Consider the following 25,315-nt stretch of genomic DNA (forward strand, 5'->3'; position numbering starts at 1 on the left):
ATCTGTAATTCCTAACAATGCCTCCATTGCTTCCTTTGACATGCAGGGTGGATCCTGTTTGAATATCATCCTATATACTAGGGTGACAAAATGGTCAGACAGTCGTATGATTACTCCTTTGAAGCTGCATTTGAACAACAACTTGAAATACATGTTCACAACAGTGTCTATAGGTGACCATGCCATCTCCAAGGCCAAGAACTCATGTCAGGCACATACTGCATCTAGGATGTAGGTGGACATATAAATCTTTGCATGCATACCCTTGGGTGACTGTCAAGCCTTCGTGACTTGTTCCTTCAACTGATGAGCCAGTATGCCTGACCAGTTTCATGTTCTTCCTTCTCTAGCCAGTTGGTCCAATTCGACCACCCAACTCTAAGGAAAGGTTTCAGTGCTTGCTTGGCCACTCAGTCGATATGCAAATATGACCAAGTATTGGTACACCTTCCTCAATATCTTTGTCTTGTAGATCTGGTTGGGTGTCATCCTGAAATAAGCTGGATCCTTTACCCAATCCTTCATAAAGTCTCTAGAGTTACCTCTACTATTGGACAAGCTAAATGGAGGATTCATGACAGTCACGGGATCTGACATATGATACATCTCATCATAATCTCATGCCCAGAAGGTTGCAAGCTTCGTCCCACTGACACTGCTCAAGGTCATCATCTCGGGATCAGTGTGAGAGACAATCCAATGAATCATGTTTGCACATGGGAACACGGGGTATCTACATGCAATCCAGTATGAGCCGACTTGTGAATGTTCACATACACTTGACGATCTTCGAGGTCTTCCCAAAAGTGCCTACGAATGTTTCATTAACCTCTTGCCACTTCAGTTTGATGTCCTTGTCTAGATACAACTTCGTATCTTCATAGGTTGGCAGACTAGAGGACTCCTGCTCAACTGCTGCTCTAGTTGCAACTCCATCAGTGTCCTATGATCTTGTTCTCTTGGAATCCATTGAGAAATATAAACACCTGAAAGATCTAGAAACAAGTTGCATGCATGGAAAGAAATATGTCAGTGGAAACAAAGCAAATCTAGGGAAGGACACAACACATACCTGGGAAACTGATGAGCAAGATTGCACAAATTTTACTAGGAGGTTGGGTGACTAGCTACCAGAACTATGCAAAAGGAATTCTAGGCTATTTGGGAGGTAGGACTAGCTACTAGATTTGCAAAATGCGCAATCCAGTCAGGCAGTTCGCTGTTGGGATTACGCATTGCGCAATTCCAGCCAGGAAGGGTTACTATCATAGGGACAGATTTGTGCAATTTCTTGGGCAATGCAGCCTTGGTGAAGGGAGAATTCAGACCAAGGTTGGCCCAACTCACCGATGGGCAACTGAAAGTAAATAAGACAGTGAATCCATGGTGACACTAAGTGATAGCAGAAATGATTGATAGTGAATGCAAAATATGAATGAAATATTCAGCAAATAGATCAACATGAATGTGGGTGAGGCAGTTCGCTGGTTCTGCAAACGTCTGTGCAAAACAGTTTCATGCATTCAATAACAGTGAGATAGCAACAAAAACTAAAACAGAGCTAAGAAAAGCTACTATACATGTAAACGATAGCAAGCATCCAAATAAATCAAGAAAACAACACTCGCATAAGCGAATACACAAAAATCAACATAAATGCTGCAAAAGACAAGCTGAGGCCACTTACCCGTAAATAGATGAGCCGGAAGTGTCGAAGAGTCCTGGATTTGTTGTGGGATGTCAGAGCTCCAATATTGACATGAATGAATGAGCTCTGATGCATCGAATAAATAAGTTTGGTCTCATGATGTGCATGCCACAAATCTAGGAAAAAGCGACACTTGGAGGGAAACTTCTAAAACAACTTTTCATGTAACCCCCAGATGCTAAAAATAACTCCCTGAATCATGGGATGCATTTTGCATGTTGTCTCTTATTATTTCGGGAAGAGCAAGTCATGCATGCATGCAAGTCAAGTCTCCTTAGTCCCAGGTGGAACTAGTCAACTAGACTGTTCATGCATGTAGTTGCTCAAATGCTTGGAAAAAATGCGCATTCCTGGCTGGGAGCTGGGATGATTTCCCAAGAGGATTGCGTAATTTCTAGGTAGAGCAGCTGACTGCTGCCCATATTTGCTCAAATTCTAGGCTGAGAAGCCCTACTGGGGAAATTTGTGAAAATCCTGCTAGGAGTGTTGGTTGGCAGGATTGAGCAATCCTAGAGCCCAGTAGGCTGCCAGAGAGGATTGTACAATTTCTGGAGGGAAGGTTGGCTGCCCTCCAGAAATGCGCAAATTTCAAGGGGAATTTTCTCAGCCTATAGTTGGACCAAGTCCGGGTGAACAACCTATGAGGGGAATGGATCGACTGTGATCGACAGGCTGCCTTTATGTGAGTAAACACTGAAGCTTTAGTACTTGATAAAGCAAGACAAAGTTCTATGAAAGGTTGGTAGGGAGGCTCCAAAACAAGCTAAGGCGAAATTTTGGAGGGTGGTTATAGTTGCTACAACATCTCCCAATCCAAATATCTACAAGAAACTATGAAGAACTTTGGGATGGAAGATTTCAAGTCAGTTAGAACACCTATGGTTACAGTCTACAAATTGTTCAAAGAAGATGAGACACTGCTAGTGAATTAGACTGAATACAGATCCATGCTAGGAAGCTTGTTGTATGTCATAGTTGCACGACCAGACATCATGCAAGCAGTGGGTCTTGCGGTCAAATTTCAATATTTCCCTCATTAAATTCATATCATCAATGTCAAAAGGATTTTCAAATATATTCAAGGAACAATTGATTATGGACTATGGTATGATAAAATAAGATATTTTAAGTTGAATGCCTATACTGATTGTCATTGGGAAAGAAGTATTGATGACAAGAAAAGCACCTCAGGAGAAACATTCTTTTTGGGAAACTGCTTAGTGTCTTGGGTCAGCAAGAAATAAGCCTTTATCAATTGCTGAAGCATAATATATTGTAGTTTCCACTTGTTGTTCGCAAATTATATGGATGAAGCTTAACTTGAAGAATATAAAGATAGAGTTGACTGATCCTATTCCAATTATGTGTGATAATACTAGCTCCATTAGTATCTCTAAGAATCCTATCATGCACTCAAAGACCAAGCGCATGCTTATCAAGTTCTATGTCTTAAGAGAGTAGGTTGCAACCAATGTTGTTTCAATTTAATATGTGGCTAATAAATACCAACTTGAAGATATATTTACTAAGCTACTTGCAAGAGAACCCTTTGAATATCTCAGGTAGTAGATAGGGGTTGTGACTCCTCCTCCCAAATGACTCAACCATAGTGTGTGTTGGAAACTACTCAGCATGTGGGAACAATTGAAGAGTAGGTTGTAGTGGTTTAGGGGGATATTCAAGGGCATCCTTTTCCATTGATGCCAAAGGGGGAGAAGATTTTTAGTGCATCAAAGAATGAAGAATACCATGCCTAGTTTCAGGGGCAGCTTATATTATTTCCATTAATTCCAAATGGGGAGATTGTTGGGTAGTTGGCATTGTCTGGATGGCTTATGACATTTGGTATGTTGGCACTGATGTCAATTGGACTAGCATTAAGGCAGAGAGTTTACAACCATTTCTCAGGTAGAAGATGGGCTCAAAGCCTATGTCAGACCATTTCCAATGGAAAGTGATATGAAAGAGATTTGCAACTCTGTGTTGAAGTTTGCAAATGGCCTCATGGATCAAACGTTATTGACTTTTGAAGTTAGTCATATGCAGGTCGTAATATCAGAGTAAGTTGGCATATTAGGACCTCGTGAGGATAGAATATTGGAGTTCAGAGCACATCCGAACTCAATATCAAAACCTCAGAGTAGAGGGCATATCAAAATATTAGAAACTGGAGGCCATCAGAACATCAAAGGTTGGAGCACATTGGGACCCAATATTAGAACCTTGGAGCAGAGGGAATATCAGAATATCGAAAGGTCAATGCCATCAGAACCTCGAAACCTCATAAGTCATTATAAAATTAAATTATTTGGAAGTTCTAGAGTTTATCAAGGAGAATAAATACAATGAAAATTTTTGAAAAACTAAGGAACAATGGACCCTTTCTCTCTCCTCCAATTGGACACATGGCAATGGGTGATTGGCCCTGAGGAGATGAAGTGGAAAATGGTGTAAGCATGATGTGGATGTACGATGGAAACATGGAAGTTTGATTTGGCATTTTTGGTGGCCTAATGGGGAAAATAATGGTGACACTTGTCACCACTAAGGAGGCGCCACGTGGAGTGATGATGACAGCATGACATCATCTCAAAGGTCAGCATATCAGAGGTTGGAGTTTTCATAACTCCTGTCTAATTGTTTTATAGAAAAGTTATGATCCGATAAAGGGGCTCTGATATGGACAGGCACATGGTCGTGGGAGATCCAAAGGACCAAGGACGTAGAGAAGGCCTAAGCACCTAAGTGCTATGTGATGACACGTGGAAAGTATTTCGGAGGTCGGAATTTCAAAACTCCTTTGTAATTGTAATTTGGAGAGAAATTACGAAACAGGGATCTTGGTTTGTGTTTAAAACTTGGTCGTCTAGATCCAAAGGACCAAGGGCATAGAGAAGGCCTTAGCATATTAGTGATGTAAATATGCCATGCGGAAAGTACATTTCAAAGGTCAAAAGTTCGGGGACCCCTCTAATTGAATTATGAGAAAGTTCTGATATGTAGGAGCTCCGAAGTGTTGGCGCTTGGTCAAGGAAACCCAAAATAACTAAGGGAGAGAGCTATACACAAAGAGATAGTCCCCCAATAGGAGCATACATGTACTAACACCTAAGTACTAAGCCAAGGATCTTAGGCAGCAATGATATGATAAAGAACATGATTATGGGACTAAGCACTAAGGGGCTAAAGGCATTGAAATTGGATTATTTCATAACATTATTTTAATATAACTTACGACATGGTAAGGCTTTGATACTACTGTACAAAGGGTTAAAGGATGAATGTGTTAGTAGCTGCTGAGTAAATGTGTGCATAGAAGTTGGTTGATGGATTTAATGGAAACTACAGAAATCGCTTGGTCAAGGCAACGAGGACCACGATTCTTAGGGAATAATTGCTGGGCTAGTCTTGACGTTGGAAGAAATCCATATCTTATCTCCTGTGAATGACTTAAAGACTTAAATGAGGAACAAATAAGCCATTCTAAATTATATTCAAGCTCTACGAAGCCATGAATAAGCATGGGGAGTCTCATTGGAGTGCACAATTGGACTGAGATCAAATTATTAGCATGGAGGATCACACAAAGAGTTATTGAAGTGCTCAAGAGTCCATCCTCATGTTTAATGTAGAGGTAGAACTCAAGCAATATATCCAACAACATTATTGAGGTGCCATACAAAGGTACACTCAGGTAATGTGGAAACAAGAAGTAGAGACAACATTGAGCAGAGTGTAGTTGAGGAACAAAACCAGTGATTGCCATTAAGCAATGTGATGAAGACAATAGTGTTGGATGTGTTGAAGAGAGTAGAGAATAGTGCAACAGAGGCATGAGAATGGACCAAGCTATTGGATTGAAGTAGAGTCTTGCAGAGAGACTGTGGAACAGAAGTCCAAGAGAAGAGTATATGCAGTTGTGATCATAGGAGAGGGTGTTGCTTGTGAGGCTGAGAGAGCTTGTGGAACAATAGAGGACCAAGAGGATAAGTATGTTTCTCTAGTGAACTAGATTGGTATTTCTCTGTATATGTGTTTTCCCCTGTTTTTAGTTTGAAAAGTGTATGAAAGGTAGAATAGTGGCAAGAGTAGGTGGTGGCCTGCATTCGTAAGAGGTTGGGGGCTCTAGGTAAGTAGGTGCTTGCTATCTTAAGGGGGGTCAGTGCCTCCTATGAGTCGGTTCTCACAAAAAAACTGATGTAATTAAATAAGTGCTTAATTTACATCATAACAACAAACAAATTGATGGTTTTCTCCCTTTGGGTTTCCATGTAAAACATATTGATGCCAATATGTGTATGCTTCTCATGTGATGGATTGTATGTACATGTGAATGTCTTATCTTGTTGTTCATTTGTATTATGTATGAATTATCTCATAATTAACAGACAATAGAGGAAATAACTAAAGACATATTCATAATTTTCACTATTAGTTATTCACCCCCCCTCTAAGTAATTCCTTATTTCAACAGTCCATTGTTTTACTTGGCACTTTTTAAAGAATAATATGCTTTTGAATTTGTAATAGTAGCTACTCTTGCTACAACATTCATTATACGAGTCTCATGATTAAAGCAATGCTATTTTGCAAATAATTGTTCTTCCTTAATACTTGGGAATGAGAATTTTTAGTTGATGTATTTGGAAACATTGTTGGGTCAATGTCTTTTGTGATTCCATTTTTCCATTTCATAAACATATCATTAGATTTTCTGCAGAAGAGAGGCATATTCTTTCTTTACTTACCTTATTACAAATAGGTTAATAATCATGCCCTTATATGTGAATTTTGTAATAAAAGCATGATATTTTTAGGTTCTTGTGGCATATTTTTGTGGTTATAATGTCAATATTCAATAAGTGGAACTTATCTAGCATAATATAGGGGGTAAAATAGGTTTATTAAGCTTATTTCTCACACATGGCATTATGATGGAATTTATTTCCATTCTTACTTATAACTCACGTATAAATATGAAAATAGCACACGTTGTCTTCTTTAAACTTGAGGAAAAATGTGTTTCAGAATTGGTTTTAAGGGAAAGTTATCCCTGACTTCTTATGTTATATTCTTAAATTGGAATAAATGAAGGAACACAACTACATGATAATTAAGTTAATTACATTATTTAAAAAAAATAAAAATAAAAAAAAATGAGTATTAGTGTTCAATGTGACCTCTATTTATTTATAGTATTGATGGTTGGTAAGGTGGGACCTTAAGGTCTCAAGTGTCATTGCATTGATTAGAATGCCTTTAAGTGAATTTCATGGTCGTAACATCCTTATTGTTGTAAAATGACACTTTTGGGTCGCAGTCACACGCACTTCACTTGCTTTACTTGGGGAATGTGTATACAGTGGTGTTTTGATGTATATACATCATTATTAAAGTTTGCCTAATTTTTCTCGATGAGTTGGTATGTGTCACACATGGTTTTATGTATGAACTTGTCTTGTTCACCCCTTGCCCTATATCTCAGACTTAGACAAATATTTAGTTCAAAGAAAACCCAATGAGGCCAAGAGCACATGAGGACACCTTGAAGCCTTAATGGGGAATCCTTCATTGTTAGAAAGTGCACCATGCACCCTCGAAGAGTGAAAAGCACACTCCTTAAGCTTCTTTCCCCTTCCCTGTTCCAAACTATGCCCTTCAAGAGAATAATTCTTCCTTGAGCACACTCCTTCGACTCAAATAATTTCACTCTCCTTGAGTGCATGAGTGCACTCTAAAGGCATAAAACATCTCCATTCAACCTTCCTCAATGCGTCATGCACCCTCCAGATGCTTTGCGTGAATGAGTGCACTCTAAAGGCACAGAACTATTCCCTTCAACCTTCAGACTTATGCCATGCACCCTCCTAGGCCTCTTGAGTGCATGAGTGCACCCTAAAGGCCTAAATCCTTCATCCTTCAGCCTTCAGGAGTGTGCCCTAAGCCCTCCATCTCTCCATTGAGTGTACACTACGCTTGGGAAGCCCGAATCCTTCCCCTTCATATTTTGGATTTGTACCATGTGACCTGCCTTGATTATATCCCTCTATTGAGCACATGAGTGCATACCGAAGCCCCAAAGCCTTCCCCTTTTAGCCCTTCAACCTTTCAATGTGCACCCATGTGCCCAAAAGCTTCTTTTAACCCTCTTGAGTGCACTAAAAAGGCATGAAAAGAAAATCTATTTAAAACATGGTAGAATAGGATGTTTTCAGGCTAATAGTTTCTTGTCATCAATGATTATAGATATAGGTATACCAAAAGCATGGCAAGAACGCACGAGGAAGATTGGGAAAAGAGGAAAAAAAAAAGGAAGCATGGAAAGAACATAGAAAACACTTGAATCTTGATGGTAAAAGCACTCGATAAACTCCATTGGATCAAATACCCTTTGAAGGGTGAGGACATCAATGACTGAAGTTGCATGAAGAATGAAGATACAAATGGAGGCCATGTCACCACTAGAGGAAGTCCATGTTAGTAGTCACTATTAGTCCCTATTATCAAAGATAGTGACATGTCATATTATCATCACATAATGACGTTGAAAGTCATGATGTATTATTGTAATCATTGTTAAGAAAAATAAGTGGAAGTCCAAGAGTTATGCATGAACTAAAGAGTCATGGAAGTCCAAAAGACATGTAATAACGAAAGTCATATTTAATTCCAAAATTCATTTGGAATTCAAAAGGTTGTATAAGTACAAACGTCACTAGAAGTTGGAAAGTCAAGAGTCATGAGGATGTGAAAGGTCATGCCTCAAGTTATAAAAGGATCCTCATTTCTGATGTAAAGGAATTTTAACCTTGGCTTGTCCCACAAGGCATTAGAAAGACATAGTTAGTACTTTTGGGGAGCAAGTAGTGGCTCTAACACTCCACTATTGGAGCTGGTGATGTTCATTGTATTTATGTATCTTGGAACTTTTTCTTAATATCAAAGCCTTCCAGGCCAACAAATTTTCACACATGGATTGTGGATGCTTTTAAGACTATTGTTTGAATTTTTTTAGTCAATGTTTTATTTCACATGTACTAGAGTAATTGAACCATTTTGGTGACTTCGATGTTTACTTAATTGAAAATGTGTTGTAATGTTATAATGATCATCACATCTATGTGAACTATTTTTCACTTGATGTTGGAGGAGCCTTTCTCACACATGTGCATCTCCATTAGGGTAGTACTATTACTTCTCTCTTAGAGGCTCACTTTATTTCCCCTTTGTAGTAAGAGAACCTCAATACATCTATAATTGAACATTCACAAGGCACACTCTCTTGCTCATTCGAAAAGAAATTTGTGTTTTTCTTGTGCTGACAGCTAAAGGCAGGGCATATCTTTAAGTAAATGATAGTCGGGTCATATTTCGGATGGGACTCCTACACCAAATGGTGTGAGGTCTAGTTGGGACCGTATATCCAGGAGATCCCATGTATGTTGGTGGTATCCAACACCATCAACACATTAATAAGCCCAAATTACATAGCCAAATTATCATATTAACCTTCATGTTTTTTGAAGGTTGTTTTAGAAATTTCTTATTGCCTCATTCTAATTTGATGATATCCTGAATGGATATCTAGCTTAGTAAAGAAAACTACTCCATGAAATTTATCTAAGAAAACTACTCTAGACACCCTAAGGATGACACCTATGTGTACTATACATATCATGTTTAAGATGGCGAGGCAAGAAATGTTTTGAGACTTGCACCCATTTATATACATGTTTGAGGCTATCATGGCTATGTATCTATGTTTTGAGGTTAGAGTTATTTTATGATTTTAGGTCAATGAGCCTATGTGATAAAAGGATAGGGACCCTATATTTCTAAATACGTAGTCACACACATATTAATCAAATACACAACTACTCCAGATCAACTTAGACAATAGAGTATGGGTGCTAGGAATCCATGATTCAAAAAATGTGAGAAGGGACAAGGGGATAAGGGATAAGTTATGAGGGGATTAAGGGTAGGGGACTAAGTTTTATGGCTCTAAAATGTCACCCCTTGGGTTCATTATCAGAGAAAATCATCTTGAAAGTTGAGATGCAAAAATTGGTACATGGAAGCTTCATAAAAAATCATGTTTTCACCTAAAACACTCTGTAGACACTAGTGGACAACGTTGTTAGGATTAACAACACTCAAGTTGACTTGACAAGGGGAGCTGAGGGGCCCAAAACTCTAATTACAGTGAAAAATAGAACTAAAGTGGCAGTGTGAGTGGATAAGTGTAAACATGGTCAAAGTTTATTAAATTTTTAGGATAAGGATGAAAGGTTCATACCAAACATGGTCAACAAAGTGTCTAGGTTCAATGTGATCACTCCTCCAAGCTATATATAAAAGAAATTCCATCCATGGAACAAAATGAGGAATTTTTATTGTAACAAAGTGCCACAGAATATATAGTTGTGGGCTTCCTTGCGATAAGCCACAAATATTGTGTACCTTGACAATGAGTTGTGGTGAGTCGGAGAACACAGATTGAGGAATGAAAAGAAGCATTGATTACAACACCATTGTATAATAAAAACAATTGATTCTTTCCCCAAAAAATCATTTCTTTTTATTCTTTAATGTATTTGATGTTGGTTTTTCATGCTAATGCTAATGGGTGTTGTAGGAATATGGATTTGGTGAATTTTTGACTGTGTGAAAGGAAATGAAGTAGGGGAATTGGCAGAAAATATATCCAATAAACTATCTAGTTGGATACATCAAGTATCTACCTCTAATATAGAAGGTGCACTATAATTCTCCTTCTTGTTGTTTCTTTCTTTGTATGTGCATAACAGTGGGATATATATATTGGAAGCCCTACTATCTATGATAGGCCCTCAATAGGCTTGTGGCTATAAAGTATCTTACTACCATATGAGAAGTTATTATTAATTAATTGGCAAATCCACTAGGGAATCCTAGTGAGTCCTCTTTTGCAGTATTTGTCTGATAATTTAGCAACTTTTGTTTACTTTTTTCAATTTTGTATAGTGATTAGGAGTCATAGGAAAACTGGTTTCTAAATCTCTTTTTCCTAATAAATGCATTTATGGGTTAAAAACCTTTCATTTATCCTATGTAGGCTTAACATAATGTGGTTATCAGTAACCATGCTTTGGTTTGCTCTTTGAAAAAGTGTTGCTAGCCATTTCAATTCTCTATTAGTCATGTGAGAAAATGTTGAAGCTCTCAACTAGGGGTTTCGACAACGTTTCTCTTGAAATTTCTCCTTTTTTATTGCATACATTTGTACCTATTTGGTATTTATCTTTAGATCTATTTTCCTTTTCCTTATTTTCTGTCAAAAAATGTCAAATCTACCTCAAATAGGTGGAATGTTTTTTCCTTATTAGGGTTTTGAATCATCTTGGGTTTGATTTTTGGCAAATAAATTAGGGGTTAGACATCTCTCTTCCACCATTGGCCTATAAAACTTCACATTTATATCTACATGGTTTGAGTTAATCATTGAATACTTCCTTTGAATGCATGATTTCTTGCAATTAGGGTTTTTGTTTTGAGTGTGTGTCCGTTAGTGTTTCCTTTGGTTTCTTTTTGTTGTTTAATTGCTTCTTTGATTCCGATTTTTGTTACATGTTAGGGTTCTAAAAGAGATGGATATAAGGATTGTCTTCATATTTCATTTTTAAAACATCTAACCTTCTCATAAATAGATTTCATCAAAAGAAAAAAAAATTACATACACATCAATTTAGTCATGCACATTACAACTCTTCTCTGCATACTCAAGCAAAATATATATAAGTCCACTCACTACATAACAACATATATTTCTCATACAAATGACTCATAAACATTATACCCAATAGCAAACTATAACAAACCTCATTGACTCAACATTCACCAATCTCTTGCTCAAAACAACTGACTCAAAAATGCAACAATGGCATACAACTCATGCATCCTAGCATCACACTCTCATATAGATACAACATGTCAAATAAATCACCATATACTAGACATCATACATACAGACTCTATAGGAACAATATCAACCATATATACACACAACATCTACCCCTACAATCACAAAAATGTCAACCAAACCTCTGTCACATGTCATTGATCTAACTTCGCCACAAACTCTATTGCACACTCACGACCTCTGCAAAGGCACTTCTATCTAAAATCTGATCACACCACATAATCTATGCTCTTCCTCAGCTCATTGTCATATAATTATTAGTGTAGTAATCATATCGATCACTCCATAACAAAGTCACATTCCACATTGGCTGTTGACTACCTAACCTCTCCATCCCTTTATCTCTGTAAAAAACTTTCACCATATATCAACGTTGTTATACGGGAGCACTTAAAAACACTACTTAATACACACACTACAACTTTGATGACATACACACAACTATACTCTTTAGGCTCCAATCACTCTATCTGCCTCTCTAACCATTTGCATAGTCTTCAAAATAGGGCATACACACCATGTCTAACTTGAAACCATCACTATCCATTTTCTCTCAACATTTTACTCCATGTGCACTACCTATCATTGCACAAAATAGAGTCACCATAAATCTATCTAACCTTTGATATATCCCATACATGGTCTTGCATAAAACAAGCTCACCATTGAACTATATACCCTTTGAGCTATCCCATTGTTGGGACAGGGTCCCCTGGGGTAAATTTTATAAACAATTTTGTTATTATTATAAAGTCTCCGCATTTTGAGGAGCGAAGCACAAAGGTCATTAGGAGTCAAAGGGGATTTAGGAAGGTCAAAGCCCCTTAGTTTGTTAGAAGTTAAGTTGTTTTGTGACCCGCCCATGGTTCGTAGGCCATGGTATTGTAATAGAAGATGATATAAAAAGGAGTCATAGAGAGTCATGAAGGATATCTAAGTCAGTCTATGGGTAATTGATCTAAGTAATAGAAGTTTATTTTCTATACTTAAGCGAAGGGGAAGGCTCCCACAGCTGTGTACTCAGACACCTTAGTGAGTGTGTAGCTGAGTGCCTGGACCCCTACAGCTGTTTCTGCAGGGTATAGAGAGTCTATAATTGAAGATCTGAGCATAATAAAGGCTATTTTGGAGCAATATCTATGTATTTGTGTGTTCATGTTTACTTCTAAATTTATTGTGTATTCACTCCATTTACTGTAATTTATCATGAAATATGCTTAATAGATGCACAAAAGTGGTATATCTAGTTAATTACATGATGTTATGAATGTTTAGAACACTTAGCGAAGAGTTTAGATCTGTTATCTGTAAGTTACTGTAATTTCCGTATTTCAAGGGTTAGGGTTTGTGAAGGTCGGAATAAAGCCCTAAAAGTAACAGAAATACATCACATAGTCCTTTGGATGCAGAAACCTGGTTCTAGCATCCCCCAATACTGCCTCGAGTGAGACTACAACCTATAGTGTAGGGTTTTGTTGGTTAGCGCAACTAACTCTAAACCTGGGACCAAGCCCCCTCAAGCCAACACCCATACATGGTCTATTTAATTATAATGAAAAAAATCCATGATGGACCAGATCGATGATGTTGCAATGACCATATGAAGTCCTCAATTATTACTCCATTGATTAGTTTCACATCAATGCGTTTACACAACAAGTTGATCCAATCAACAAAATCGCACCAGATTTGTTCCATTACCATGATCACTACTCCATCACTTAATTAATTAGTGTGTTCTTACTCACTTGGAGAAACAAATTGATATGGACATTGTAAGCCAAGTCAAAAAATATTCAATCAAACCTTCTAAGCTTTACCATGGGTGATTTCATTAGTTAATTCATGTGGTTTTTACTTTGCACACCTACATGTGTGAACACTGATTTTTCACTATAAATCTAGGTTGTGTCCACAAATTTTCTGAAGTAAATCTAGGTTGTAATCCTTACAAATGCTATTATGTAGTCCTTTTAACTGCATCCATACAATAACTCAACAAAACTCAAAAACCTTTACCCAAAAATTCTAACACTTACTTCAATGCTTCCTTAGGGACCTCTGCAACAATTGTAAGCCTCAAGACACTCAACCCAACCATCTGATCATAAAGTAAAACTCTATAAGCCCATTGAAACCAATGAAAACCTCAAGTGGATAACTTTCTCGTAGGGTTGACCTCAATGCTAACACCATGCTTCCAACATCCCCCCCTTTGATGTTGATGTCAACCTATAACAACAAACACCAAACTGATCTTATTCTTTGCAAGTTGATTGATCTTGATTCTCTGCTAGTGGTTGTGTCACTCTCCCTTTGACATCAATGGAAAAGGGTGGTCCATTCTTCATTGAGACACCAGCTGACACCTATGAATATACCATGCTGATACTAATGGACAAGGATGGTATCAAATGATTTGTTGATGAATTTGGGTCACTTCCAACACCTGAACAACATGAGGAACCAATGCAATAACTTCCAACATGCAACCAAAAAAATTATTTTCTAACACCATGCTCTTCTCTCACTAAATATTCTCCCCCGAAATAAGTAATGGGCTACAATAGGTTGCAAACATATTCTTTACACTGCTATACAAGACATTCTACTGCTTCTTTTGCTTCCTTACCACATGCAACAAGCTACATCTCATGAACCAAAAGCTCAACACTAATCATGGCCAAATGCTATACAATTAGTATAAGGATTCATAAGAAAGATACAAGGCTATGAAGTTGAGGTAAAATGATAGATAAATGGCATCAAAGAGCCCATATATGGCTGAAATAACTCTCATGATGACACTCTTCAATGCATGCCTAGTCTCATGACTCTTTCTCCAAGGCATGTCTAACACCATGATTACCCAACGACGACCAATGATATATAATTAAATACAAATGTATGGTTGTTACATGCCTCAAACCTCTCTTCAATGCATGACAAGAATAAATTCCTCACAATAAATAGACCTAATAATGAAACAAGGAACAACGATATAATATTTCACTCATAAGTGCATACATGGCTGATTCAAATGACTAATTTTAACACATTCCAAATGACTCTCTCTTCTGCACACAAATGATATTCAATGCACTCAAGATTTATTTACATGGCTAAAATGTATAATGAATTTTCTATGCATACCATGAACAATACTACTCATCCATGATACCAATTATGACAAGTACATACATATGGCTAAAGTACCATTCTCCTCTACACATGACCAAACCAAATATGCTCTTCTATGCATGGATGGTACAAAATAGATTTCAACCAATTGTAAATGATATATTTCACTCATGGAAGCATATATGAAGTAACTACAAATGAATGAGTGAAAGAAATAGGAAAAATAACAACTAATCTTTGAAATCCTCATTTCATGCATAGCTCCGCCTGAGCTAATTATACCTCCAATAAGTAGGTTGGTCCCGTGGACCTGAATATGCATCAGGATCTTGTACACACCACACTTCTATTACGTATAATATCCATCAACTCATCATACTGCCAACTTCTTCCATACACTCCCCCTAAGGATTTGCACCTATCATACACTTCTGCAATATTTTAAAAATAACTATGAATTGTAAAGGGGTATGATCTCTCTACTTCAAGGGTTGTTTCTCATTCACCTGCGCTGTAGGGTGTTGATTCTTGAAATTATTCTCTAATTCTATGCTCAAATGTGTTAATAATTTATTATCAAATAAGTATTTAATAATTATTTCTAGAGAAAATGAAATAAATAATGATGTATTCAATTATTCTCATCAGTTTTTTTTTAATTAGAAATAATTTAACAAAAATGGTTTACTAAATTATTTCCTATGGTGAAAGTGATTCTACTATGGTAAAATTAATCCTTCATGGTGTATTTCAATCCACCTAGTTAGAAATGGCTATGTCATCATTTTTTAGGAGAAAATAGTATGACAAAAATACGTTGTAGGATACAATTCCATGAGACACCAAAGTGGGGTCAAAGAGAGAGAAAATCGAAGAAATGAAAGGAAGGATAAAAGAATGGAGAGGGCGAGACCTACTAAAATGATCTAAGTCTCCATTTATTTTGGATTACATGATCTAAAATGAGGCAGGGGAGGCATACCCATACCCGTCGAGATAAATTAGTACAAATAATAATGCAGCCCAACAATGTGGGACTGAGCTACAAAGTACATGATACATGACACATGATGTGCTGGCATCAATGGACTAGAAAGTGATACAATAATACAATGAGTCGTATATACATAATGTGACTGGGAAAAAGATTCCAGGACTTAATACAATAACATCTATTAATCTACGTATATGAGACATAATGCCCCTCAAGCTGACATGGTGAGGGGGGGTCACAACCAAAGAAGCGATGTTGAACTGGGAAGGGGTTTGAAGATCTAAATGCATCATCTGAATGAGATGTGCATGATGTGGTCACTACAAGCGATAGAAACCAAACCCATCAAATATGTGGAACTGTATCTGAGGCTGGACCATGAGCTGCTGACATCCGGGCATATAGGGGGCTACCTGAAGGGCCACCCCATCATGAGGTCTGGAACATTTCACGCACACAACTGGGAAATACTAGTACATCCTGCTAGAGCACCAGACCATCAAGTGTACGATTTTTAAGTAACAGACTTCAATGGTAAACATAAATATATATATATATATATATATATATATATATATATATATATATATATATATATATATATATATATATATATATATATATATATATATATATATATATATATATATATATATATATATATATATATATATATATATATATATATATATATATATATATATATATATATATATATATATATATATATATATATATATATATATATATATATATATATATCTCTTATTAAAAAAATGAATACTGAATTGAATGATTACATTTTTAGAGAGAGGCCCGGTTATATACAACCTTAGGTGCCTCTTGGTGAAAGGGCATGATCTTTGGTCATGCCCTTTTTCCTAAATAACTACAGCTAATCTAATTTTACATAACCCTAACTAATTTTTACATAACATTGCCTTCCTCTCGAAAGAATGCTTTGCCCTCAAAGCATACGTAATGACAGATGTTGTTGACAAAATGATTCATTCTCCCAAGAAGTTTCTTCTTCGAGTAAGTCCTTCCACTTGATCAAATATTCCTTGATAGTATGATTTCGAAGCTTTCTTTCTCTAGTAGACAAAATACCTTCTGGTTCTAGAATGACTCTTCCCTCATCATCTAGGGATGGAAGTGTTGTTTGTGCTGATTGATTGTTGCCTAGTTCCCTTTTAAGGCAAGATACGTGGGAGACGTTGTGAACATGACTTGTCTCTGGAAGGCTTAAACCCCCCCTGCAGTGAATATTTTACGGGCGGTGTTGCTACCCCCATTTCAAACTGGGGTCCAATGTGGCGATACCTTTGAATATAGAATATAATCAGGCTCCACACCCAACATTTTTCTGTAGCGTAGCAATGTAGGTAGGCCTCCAAACATTTATTGACAACCTCTGTTTGGCCATCTGTTTGAAGGTGATAAGCAGAACTCATATTTAGGTAGGTTCCTATATGGTTGAACAATTCCTTCTAGAAATTACCCTTGAACTTGGCATCTCTATCACTCACAATGACTTTCGGAAAACCGTGTAACTTATATATTTTTTTGCAAAATATTTCAGCAATTTCTTTTGCTGAGTATGATTTCTTTATTGCCATAAAGTGAGCATATTTAGTGAGTCTGAAAGCTACTATGAAAATCTTGTACTTGCCTTCAGATACTGGTAATCCTTTGATAAAGTCCATCGAGATTTCTTCCCATTTCTAATTTGGAATGTTTAAAGGGTGAAGTAATCCTAGTGTCGTAATATTTTCACTTTTATTCCTTTGACATGTGTCACATTCTGCTACATACTTCTGAATATTGCGATTCATTCCCTTCCAAAAGAAGGATTGACATGCATTGTAGTAAGTCTTAAAGAATCCTACATGTCCAGCTGACGGTGAGTCATGTGATTCCTTGAGTATCTTAAATTTAAACTTGGAATTTGTATTTAGATAGATTCTTCCCTTGTACCATAGGATATCATTCTTCCACTCAAATTTTGAGTTGTTGGGAAGGTTATTGATTATTGCCATTATTTCTGGATCCTTGGCATACTCACTTCAAATTTCGTTAAGCCACTCAGGAACAACAACCGAAATTGCAAGTAGTGTTGGTTCTTCATCTTTCCTGGATAGGGCATCTGCTACTACATTGTCTTTACCTCTTTTATGTAGTATTTCCAAGTCAAAAGCGGCAATTTTTTCAATCCATTTTTGTTGTTCTTCAGAAAGTGTTTTTTGTTGAAGGAGATGCTGGAGACTGTTGTGGTCTGTTCGAATGGAAAACTTACTTCCCAAAAGATATTTCCTCCACTTAGCTAGTGCGTGCATGATAGTGAGCATTTCTTTGTTGTATGTGGATTTGAGGCATTCTCTTTTGTTGAGCTTCCTACTTTCAAAAGCTATTGGATGTCCTTGTTGCATTAGTACTGCACCTATACCGAATCCAGAAGCATCACACTCAATGATAAATGGTTTAGAAAAATCTGGTGTTGCTAATACGGGAGCATTAGACACAATTTCCTTTAATTTTTCAAAACACCTTACTACTTCCTCATCCCATAGAAACGAATTCTTCTTTAAAAGATTTGTTAGAGTTGCAGTTATATGTGCATAATTTTTAATAAACCTTCGGTAATATCCAGTCAAACCTAAGAACCCTCTTAGCTTGGATATATTGACAGGTTTGGTCCATTCTTTTATAGATTTGATTTTATTATGGTCCACCTTTACACTTTCATAGGATATAATGTGTCCATGGTATTCTACTTCTTCCTTTCCGAAGGTGCATTTGGATTTTTTTGCATAAAATTGATGTTCTCTAAGTAGTGTAAGAACTTTGTCCAGATGTTGTAAGTGCTCCTTCCAAGTTTTACTGTAAATTAGAATATCATCAAATAATACTAATACAAACTTCCTAAGATGTGGATGAAATAATTCGTTCATAGTTACTTGAAATGTCGCAGGTGCATTGGTTAATCCAAACGACATTACTTTAAATTCATAGTGACCTTCATGCGTTCGGAATGTCATTTTTGGTATGTCTTCCAATCTGATTCTAATTTGATAGTAGCCTGATCTTAAGTCCAATTTTGAGAAGTACCTTGCGCCATGTAGCTCATCCAACATTTCGTCGATAAAGGGAATTGGGAACTTGTTTTTTATTGTTATTTTGTTTAATCCTCTATAATCAATGCATAGCTTGAATAAACCATCCTTCTTTCTTACCAATACCACTGGAGCAGTGTAAGAACTTTTACTTTTCGAGATGATCCCACACTTTAAAAGGTCTTGGATTAATCTCTCAATTTCCATTTTTTGGTGATGTGGATATTGGTATGGCTTGATGTTGACGGGGTCTGACCCTGCCTTGACTTCTATTGTATGCTCAATTTCCTATTAGATGACATCTTCATAGGTAGGTCTTGAAATACTTTTTCATGATTCCGAATTAGATCTTGTATCTCTGGTGACTCTTCACTGGTCATATTTGCAAGTAACAATTCTAATTGTTGACATTGTACTACATAAGCGGGTGCTCCTTTTCGAATCATCTTCATCATCTGAGATGATGATACAATTTGATTCTCTGGTGCTTGGAATCCATGTAATTTGTACTTCTGACCTCCCCATTTGAATTTTATAAATTGTACTTGATGGTTGGCGGCATAAGTACCTAAAGTTCGTAGCCATTGGATACCTAAGACTACATCTACTCCTCCTAATGGTACCATGAAGAACGAAGACTCTAAATTAAAGTCTTAAATCTTCAAATTGACCTTATGGCATTTCCCCACCTTTTCAATCTTCTTACCATCAGCTACCATCACTTTCATGTTTGGTAAAGGAAATGAAAAAATATTGAGTGTCTTTGCCACGGTTGCATCTAGAAAATTGTGTCTGCTAGCAGAGTCGATGAGAACCACTACGTTGTTCTTCTTTATGTGTCCTTTTAACTTTAAGGTCTGAGGTTGTGAGATACCTGTCATAGATGATAATGACACTTGCAGAATAATTCCATCATCTAATTCTGGTGAGAATTCTGGGGCATCTTCCATTTCTTCTATGTCAGAATCTTCACTATTTGAATCATTGGTTGCTTCACAATTATATAGGTTCTTTGGTTCTTTTCCTTTAGCACATCTATGTTTGGGGTCCCACTTCTCACCACAGCATTTGCATTTACCCTCTTTTATCCTTTGTGTTTCCACATTAGATTTTTTATTTTCACGACGATGTGGTGGAACATATCTTGTATTGTTTGAGTCTATATATTGGGGTACTCTTCGTCTTGAATATGGTTTTTCCGATTTTGACCAAAATATTTGTTCGAATTTCTTTTCAGCTTTTTTTTTTTCTTTTTGTATTGCTACTTCTATTGATGTAATGTCATGCATCTCAAGTTCTACTTGTAAATGGGTTTTGAGTCCCGAGATGTATGATTGAATTAGATGAGATTTTGATAACCCAGGTACTCGTGTTACTAAGGTCTCCCATTCTTGAGTGTATTCGTCCACACTTCCTTTTTGTCGTAATTTGATGAGTTTTGAAAAGAAATCTTCTTCCTTTACACCTTGGAATCTTTTAAAGAATGCATCCTTAAATTTTCTCCAACTAATGACATGTGTTGTCTTTTTCCACCACATATACCAATTATATGCTTCCCCTTCCATTTTCATGGATGGTGCCTGAGCTTTTCGTCATCATCTTTGATGTCATATATCTCAAAGTATTCTTCTAGTTTATTTATCCATGCAACGTTGTTTTTTTTGTTTCCATCGAATTTAGGCATCTCGACTTTTTCTCTTCACTGGTATGTCACTAATGGTTGAGCGAAAAAGGGGTGTTGATTGGTAAAGGTATCCCAGAGCTGCTTGTTTGTAAGAGTCATGTTACTCATTTCTTGGTGGGGTGTCGCTGATTTTTTGGGGATTCAGCTTTTTCATGAGAGTCTGTTGATTTCGTTGAATCTGATGAGTTGTGTTCTTGATTTTCTTCATCTTCTTGTAGTAGTTGTGTGGTTGTATAATTCATCTTTTTACACAGAAGTTTCAGCAATGTTAAGGCCTCTTTGAGATCTACTTCTGTTTGGACATAGTGATTTTCCATCTTTATTTCTATTCGATTTGTCGTATCCTGAAGATTTTTGATATTTTCAGCCTACCCCTTAAGCTTGATCTAGAAATCATCTACTTTTTTATTGACCTCGTCATGGTTATTATTTATCTTATGCTCTGTGTCAACCAATCTTTTTTTGGAAATCTGCCATTGTCATTGTCGACATTGGGCGTGTTTGTGGGGGCATGTATTTATCTGCAAGCTTAAATTTTTTTTTCTTTTAATTTTTTTTTCTTTTTTAATTAATTAATTAAAAAATTAATTAATTAAATTGATGTTATATATATAACTTATAATTAGATTAAGTTATATAATATATATAACTTATATATATAAATTAATGTTATATATAAATTAATAATATAAACATATATTATATATAACTATCCGGAACAGTCACGTTGACTGATGGAAAAATTTGACGGTTCAAAAAATTAGCGAATATTACCGCAGACGTGGCCAAAATATGATGGTAAGTTGGACGGCAGTATAATGGACAGCGGACAACATAAGAGTGGACAACAGACGGATTGCAGGGACACGGTGTGAGCCAGCAGTGGACGAAAGGGCGGAAGCAGCAATGTCGATGGGGGTTGGAGGTGTAGAGGACAGACGCAGTAGTGAAGCGAGTGGCAAGAAGGCCGAGCGGCACGAATTTGATAGAAAACGATGGGAATTGTGGGTTAGAAATGGCGGTAGGAAACGGGAACGACTGGTTGTGATGTTAGGTGGAAGACGACGTCAAGACAGGGACAATGCTGAACGGATGGGTGGCGGCACACTTCGGGGTGGAGGGTGTGAAAGCGTTGTACGGAAAACAAAAAGCCAGTGTCGACTTACTCTGATACCAGATGAAATAACAAATTTCAATGGTAAACAGAAATATATATATATAAATATCTTATTATAAAAATGAATATTGAGTTGAATGATTACATTTTAGAGAGAGGCCCAGTTATATACAACCTTAGGTGCCTCTTGGTGAAAGGGCATGATCTTTGGTCATGCCCTTTTGCCTAAATAACTACAACTAATCTAATTTTACATAACCCTAACTAATTTTTACATAACAAATTCTCCATCGTGCGATAATGAGCTAGAGTCAAGCACACGAGAAACAACTAAGTCAAAGGGAAATGATGATTCCATTTGCTTGATCCAAGGCACCGAACAATGATGAAATATGGAACCAAGGTACACTTCCCTCTAGACCACTCTCCTGGAATAAATGTGATGAAGTCGAAAAAAGAGGGCCTACCAGAGGTGAGGCAATGAGGATTCCTAAACAAAGGCATGAGGGTCATAGAAATTTGACTGATGGAATGACACCAGCGATGATGATGGAAGCATAAAAAATGAGAGTCAGACTGATGACTTCCCTTGTCATAGAATTATATGCATGTTTGACCTAGTAGCGATTGACTCGATTCCAGAGGGGATGGTTAATTACTCAGATGAAGGCTTTTCAAAGACAGAGTAATATAGATGGAGGAAAAATATGAGAATAATGGGATGAATGTGGCACAAAGGTGTATGGGACACTATAATTGGACTCAAGGGGACTCAAAATAGACTCCATAGATGCAAGGGTGACTCATATTTGATGTTATGAACAAGGGTGACTCGATGACACTGTCACATTGTAGTATACCTAAGGGAGATAGTATGGGGTACAGAGGGAGGTACCCAAGGGAATAATGTAATAATAGGATAGGCCATAGTTAATCAATAATGTGATAAGCCCATGGTATTAGATATATGGTATTGAGAGACCCATGGTATTGTATGTATGAATCATATATAGATGCTAGAGACTTCCCATTGAGAATGTCAAGGATTATTGTATTGGCAAGCATATGTCTTGTGGAGTGTTCTCCTTACTTAAGGAGTGATTGTATTGTGTTACCCTACCTTAAAGAAGGAGAACACTCCACAAGCCATATGCTTTCCAATACAATAATCCTTGACATTCTTAATGGGGAGTCTCTAGCCTCTAGATATGATTCATACATACAATACCATGGGTCTCTCAATATCATATATCTAATACCATGGGCTTATCACATTATTGCTAACTACTTGTGGTCCCTTACGTATACCTATGGGGGATAGTATGGGGTACAGGGGGAGGTACCCAAGGGAATAATGTAATAATGGGATGGGCCATAGTTAATAAATAAAGTGGTTAACCCGAATCATGTAAGGGACCACAGTTGTGAGCAATAATGTGATAATCCCATGATATTAGATATATGGTATTGAGAGACCCATGGTAATGACCCAATGTATTGTATGTATGAATGTCAAGGATTATTTTATTGGCAAGCATATGGCTTGTGGAGTGTTCTCCTTCCTTAAGGAGTGATTGTATGGTGTTACCCTACCTTAAGTGTTTTGATATTAATAAAGATTTGAAGTTTATATATTTCTCTCTTTTATTTCTAGGTATATTTTCTTTATCATATATTTGTAGGTCAAATCCATTACAAGTGGTATCAAAGCACTTTCTTGGGCAAAGCAGTGAGATACTCTTTTTTTTTGTTGGAACTTTTTGGGGTAGCGAGTTTTCAAATCTAATATGAAACATATTGAGAAAAATTTGAAGAAAAAATTGCAGATCTAGATTATTTCCAGAAAAATACCCAAATTCAAAAAACAAATCGGTTGAATTGGAGTCCGGATGAGAGAGATATCACTGATTTAAAAATCAGTTGTGTTGCAGAATTTTTTTTGATGAAAATTCATGGAGGTCATATCTCCAGTCAATTTTTGCAATTTTTGTGCGGAATTTTGAGAAAATAATTGAAGATCTGTGATCCGCTTGAAAAATTACCCAAATTGAAAAAATTAAATTGGTCGAATCAGAGTCCGAATGAGGGAGATATCGCTGATTTAAAATCAATGTTTTTTTTCAGAATTTTTTTTGACGGTGGGGCAGTTGCATCGCAAATCTAAAATTCCAGCGTGCCTAGATTGGGATTTCTATCACATGGAAAGATGCATAATGGCTGTTCCATTTCCTAAAATAGGTCATAATAAGGATTCTAAGCAATATTGACCGAACTGTGGCCATTTTAAGTATTTGTCAAGTAAGTGATTTTTGTTTCAAAACCCTCTTCATGGCTTCTAGCAAGATGTTTTTTACAGGAAAAAATGATGGGCCGACTATTGAAAATTTTATAGCATCTCAGAAGTGTGACTTCCCATGGTGTTGGAAGGACAAAATAAGGTATTATTTGAAAGATGAGGCTACTATATGGTGGAAATCACTTAACAGTGAGATTCTGAAGTTATGTTATGCTGGCGAAGTTGAAAAACTATTTTTGGACAAATGGTCTCATACTAGAAAGAAGGAAACCAAAAAACCTAGCAAATATTTTATTTTTATAGGAAAATATGATGGCCCTACTATTGAAGAATTCATACAATGGGCAAAGTCAGAAGTTGGGCAATATTGGAGACCTTTGGCATGGTTTAAGTTTAGAGGTGAGGCTGTCATATGGTGGAAATCACTTGACTGCTAGAAGCATTTAAAATTTCCTGATGAAGAGTTTGAAAAAGTCCTTTTAGACAAATGGTCTCATGCTAGAAAACAAGAGAATGAGACATGTAAAGGGTTATTTTCTGATGGTATCTCCTTATTACAGGTTCATGGATGTATTCAGAAAGAGAAGATAATTGTGTCTATCAATCCTAATAGAAAGCATAATTTTATTAATGTTCATTTATCTAAAAGATTGCAAGTCCCAGCCAAACAAATGGCGCACACAGAGTTAATAATGAGGAGGTGAAAGTGTATAAAGATTTGAAGATTTCTATGGATAAGTATGTATTTCATTCCGATTTTTATGCTTCAGATATGGCTAATGTGGATGTTGTTTTGGGATACCCTTGGATGTAATCTATTGGTACTATCAATATTAATGTGCAGAAGAAATTCCTGAAGCTCTGGTATAAAAAGAAGAAAATTACATTACAAGATATTTCCATCAATAAACAGGTAGAGTCCAAGGAGGCAGAAGCAGAAGATGTTCTAGGGACTGACACATCAGATGAGGAATTTGTGGTTGAAGTAATATTGGAAGATAAGAAACCACAACAGGCACCCCAACATGTACCATATACCAATCAGGCTCAATTAGGTTGTGAATTAAAGCAAGATACACCATTGGTTAAAACTTCAGCATATCACCACCCACATCACCCAGCAAGAAAACAACCAACAAGATGGCAACGAATCAGCAACAAGGACAACAAACCCTGCATGACAAATAAAGAAGTGCAACAATCCACCCATAGGACATCAACACAGAGGAACTACCAGGATCAACTCCCATCTCAAGCGAGCGAGGCACTAGCTAGATCGAGTAATCATCTATCTCTAGGAT

The sequence above is a fragment of the Pinus tabuliformis genome, chromosome 4_2 (assembly GCF_031772625.1).
Source record: "Pinus tabuliformis cultivar Carrire ecotype Pingquan chromosome 4_2, CPIR1, whole genome shotgun sequence".
In the NCBI taxonomy this organism is placed as follows: Eukaryota; Viridiplantae; Streptophyta; class Pinopsida; order Pinales; family Pinaceae; genus Pinus; species Pinus tabuliformis.